This window comes from Phoca vitulina, unplaced genomic scaffold (genome assembly GCF_004348235.1).
Source record: "Phoca vitulina isolate PV1807 unplaced genomic scaffold, GSC_HSeal_1.0 scaffold24, whole genome shotgun sequence".
NCBI lineage: Eukaryota > Metazoa > Chordata > Mammalia > Carnivora > Phocidae > Phoca > Phoca vitulina.
Window position 1 is genome coordinate 25,322,876 of NW_022589727.1, and position 4,766 is coordinate 25,327,641.

At 40.3% G+C, this 4,766-nt stretch overlaps 1 pseudogene; it reads right to left on the minus strand.

Moving 5' to 3' along the window:
• Positions 1 to 3,678: 3,678 nt before the first annotated feature.
• LOC116642886 lies at positions 3,679 to 3,766 on the minus strand (annotated as a pseudogene).
• Positions 3,767 to 4,766: the final 1,000 nt, after the last annotated feature.

Sequence of the window (4,766 nt, forward strand, 5' to 3'; positions counted from 1 at the left end):
TAGTTTTAGAATTATGATAATTTCATGTTTTCATCCACAGCCTTAACTTTTCATCTGAACATCTGCCCTGGACATTTCTACCACACTGTGTCCCATAAACACATCAAGCTTAGCCTCCAACACTGATTGTACGCTCTCCCTCCATCAATTCCTACTGACTTTCCTATGATCTTTATATTAATTAATTGTACCATCAAGACAGTCATCCAACCCAGAAACTCTGCAGTTATCCTAAAATATTTCCTCCTCTTAATATTCCAAATCGAGTTACCAGTCCTACTGATTCTGAATTCTAAAAATATTTCAAATCTATTACCTCTTCTGTTCTTGGGGATCCTGCCTCAGATGAGGCTCTTAACACTGTTACTTACAGAACTGAATGTGTTAGTCAACTAAGTGATCACTCTGTCTGTGCTCTCTCTCTTCCTAGTTATCTACCTCACTGCCAACAAGAATGAAAATTTATTCATGTCACAACCTTGGAACCATTTAGCTGTTCTCCAACACATTAGGATGGCATATAAGTAGAGTGATCATTTGCCGTTCTTTACCCAATATTGGCTACTGTTCCAGCATAATTATAAATAACTCCCTTTCACTATCAAAAATGATAGTGAATTTAGACAATCAATTACTAAGTAACTTTATTAGTGATGTTCTTCATTATCTAGTTTCCTTCCACCTCTTTTTCTGTCTGCCTAGTGAACACCTTTTTATCCTCCTAAGTCGCCTGTTTCACTAAGACCACCTGTTCTTAGGCAGCTGCTCACACTGGTCTTGGAGCTTCCTTTGCCTTTGCCTGCGGTTCTATTATTGTAACAGATAACTTGCATGGCTTATGATAGGAGTGGTGAGGCAGAGACCAGGCCCCAGTTGTCTCTGCAACATTAGAACTTAGCAGAGGATCAGACACACGAGTGCATCTCATTACTGGATCAAACATTGCTTTGGCAGCTCACAAGACTGTATTTCCTAACCTATCAAATTGGTCACATATGTCAATTTACAAAATAAATGATTAAAATACACTTTATAAATAGTATCTTTGTTTTTATATGTCTAACACTTAAGACTAACCTGACATCATGCAATCTATCATACCTATTAATAGCTACCAATAACAGTAAAAATAATGACAAGAATTATTCTTTAAAACAATTTTTAGCAAATATAATGGCATATTTGGTGATCAATTAAAAATCAATTCTCTTAAAGGACTACCAATCTTCAATCAGGTCAGACACTGTATTTTTCCTGTACTCTGTAAGGTGTCTCACACGTTGTCAACACTCCATGGAGTGTAAAACAGCAGTGATAATTAGGCTTTTATATTTGTGCTCATTATCCAGACCAAAGGGTGTACATGCTACTAAAACACAATGACTTTTCTCATTTGAATGTTTATAGTCCTGACAACTTGAAAAGTATATTATGTAGTGTTAATCAAATGAAGAGTTTCACATTCTTCTCACAAGCAAGAGATACAAATTTTAGGTACAAATTAGAATCCATAAGCATTTGACCTTAAACATAGAGAGAATAAAAACATTCCATATAAATCAAGGTCACCTGAACATGTGAGCCAATCACAGGACATATTTTGTTAAAATCTTAATTTTTGTGACTATTAAGTCTTAGAAGGAGCCAGAGTACTTATGCTAGTTTGTAGGATTTGAGGTTGGGTGGTCTCTGACTTAGCATTTGCTTTCCCCTTCCCCTTCATTAGCATCCCTTGCAGTCACCAAAGAGGAATTTCCTCCATTCATGGGGATCTTCTAGATTATTACACCAGTACTACTCTAAAAGGCTGTATGGCCACACATCTTCAGTCTCCATAGAACAACAGTGAAGATAGATATTGACGTTCACTTTGCAGAGGCAATGTCTTTGCTCTCTCCCTGTAGAACAAAGATTAATGCCTAACACCTGAGGAATCAAAGAGCCTGCCAAATGATTTGGGACCTCTTAAAGCTCATAATTATCATTCATAGCAATCATGGCTTTTCATGATAAGTGGACAGGTAAACACAGCAATGATATAGTCCTTTATAAAAATAATACTGAACTTGGAATCCAAAAGCTTTAGGTCTAAGTCTGCTAATAGTAGTAGTAGTAGAAAGAAGGAAGAAGAAGGAGGAGGAAGAGAGAAGAAGAAGAAGGGGAAGAGGAAGAAGAGGGAGAAGCAGCAGCACCAATTAATTACTGAATACCAAATTTATAGCAAAAACTATAGTGCCTACATGGGGGACAGCTAGTCAATGGGAAAGAGAGGGAAAAGAACAATGAAATCTTCCTAGAGGAGGTGAGCTGGAAGTTGACATCTGGTGGGTAAGAGTTAGTGAGATGAATTCAGGAGGGAGAAGGGAAAGGTGCTCCTGGAGGAAGGAAATGAATATGCAGAAGTATGTGCTGGTAGCATGAGAATTTATGGGGCATTCCATTCTTCAGTTTATCTGAATCACAGAACTTCAGGATGGGGGAATAAAAATTATTAATCCACAAAGTGAAATAGAAGCAGGATTGTGAAGTACCTTGTGTATATCAATAAAGCATTATGGAATAGAGTTTCCATCAGGGGAGTGAAATGTCAGGTTTGTGTTTGGGTTGTAGAAATACTGCTGTGGGTGCCAAAAGGGGGATGGAGAGCGGCCAGGCCTGAGGCACAAAGAGCAAGTCAGAGGCAGGGATGGTAGCAATCTCAGTGAGATGATGGGCAGAGTTGGTGATAGATGAAAGCTCTAGGGCTCCGATGTTGGCTTTAAATATGTTGATAGTGCATATCTGGGGGGAAGGGAAGGTCCTAAGACAACACCCAGTTTTTTTTTGGTTTCAGCAACGGAGTAAGATGTGGGCCCCCTCCCTGGGATAGAATAAATGGGGGGGGAACTATTTGGGAGAAGTTGAGAACTTTATATGGAAACACACCTTGCTCTTAAGGCTGAGGAGACATTTAAAGGAAGTTATCTACTGGACAGAGGTCTGTGGAAGCTTAGGATTCAGAGTGAAGCTGGGCTTCACTATCCCTAAATGAAACCTTGGAAATTATTGCAATCCCCCAAGAGGATGAACTGAGAAAATCCCAGGGTAGAAACCTGGGGAATACCACATTATAGGAAGAGCAACCTGCAAAGAATGCTGAGACTGGGTAGGCAAAGAGGTGGAAGGAAAATCAAAGAGAATGTGAAATCTCAAAAGATGACAAAAGAATATTTTAAATAGGAGGAGGGCTTATGAATACAAATATTTCAGAGAAGTCGAACAGGATAAAGACTTGGAAGTGACCATTAGGCATTGAAACAGAATAATCATAGATGACCTTGACAAAACTAGTTTCCATGAAGATGGAGAGTGGTAGTCCGATTACAGCGGCTTGAAGAATGAGTAAAAGTGAAGCAGGAAACAGTTTGGCAGTAAAGGGAAAGGAAGAACATAGGCTGTCAGCCATGTCAACCTAGAACCCAGATCCAATAAGGGTTTCTTATTTTAAGATGGAAATATTGAATGTAATTAGGTGTCATGGCAAAGATTTCTTTAAAGAGGGAAATAACAACATAGAATGAAGAAAGTGGATGATTAATAGACTAGATCCTAAGAAGGTGACACTGGATGAGATCCAGCAGAAAAAAGGGAAGATAAGCCTCGAAGGGGGGCAGGGGGCTCACTGTGCCACAGTGAGAACAAATTTGCATGTCATCCTTGCGCTAAGGCCATGCTAATCTTCTCTGTTGTGTTCCAGTTTTAGTATATGTGCTGCCAAAGCGAGCACATCACTGAGAACAAAGAAGGCGGAATCAGGAATGCTGATAAAGTTAAGCGCAGAGCTATGGGAAATTGTGAGAATTCTCAGGATATTGTTCTCTGCCTGTTTTTTTCTTCTCTCAGTACGGCAAGAGTCAAAGTCGTTTGTTGAGAATAGAGATTAAGGCATAGCATACTGGGTTTGAAGAAAAATTAGATTAAAAAAAAATAGTGTGAGCAGAGAAAGAAAAGAACTGATTAGGAAACACAGAAGGATCGCCAGGCAGTCCAGGGAACCGAGCCTTGATTCCAGAGCGTGAATGTATGAGTTAACAGAGGCACCAAAATGTGGTCTCTCAGGTCCTCTCCGGGGGGGTCTCCTTGGTGGGGTGCGGGCATTGAGAAATCAGGCTATCGGACCAACTTCAAACCAGGTGCTGTAGAACCGGTGCCATGGAAGGGGACTGAGTCCAGGGAAATAAATGGCAACTATTTCATTTGTTCCCTCTTACATCTCTACAAAAAAAGGTATTCTTGCCCTTGTTTTACAGAAGGTGAAACTCTCACTCACGGAGGCTTATCTTTGTTCTGTCTCAGCCCATCTGCACATCTGCACGGGCTGAGTTAAGAGTCAGCTGGGTCTTCAGAATCAAAGCCACTCCTCACTCCCTGTACCGCGCTGCCCCTCTGGGAGCTACACACTGCTAACCGAAACAGAAGCAAGGGGTTAAGAGCTTTGTCCCACTCCCATTCTGCGACAACTCTGTTCCCTCTGTTTCGTAACATAAATCCAGGTTATACACACGAAGCATTTTAGCCCTCAGAAGGAAAGCACTATGCTAATTTAGAGGATATAAAAATGGTGTACCAAATTGCTCAGAGCGATGTTCACACAGTGAGAAGCTCATTTACGATACAGGATTATTAAAACCCAATCTCTGTTTTTTTTTGTTCCAACTGGTTTTCATTTGCCTTAGCAGCAGATGCTCTATGCTGGGAAAAATGAAAAACGATCTTCAGTGGGGGCA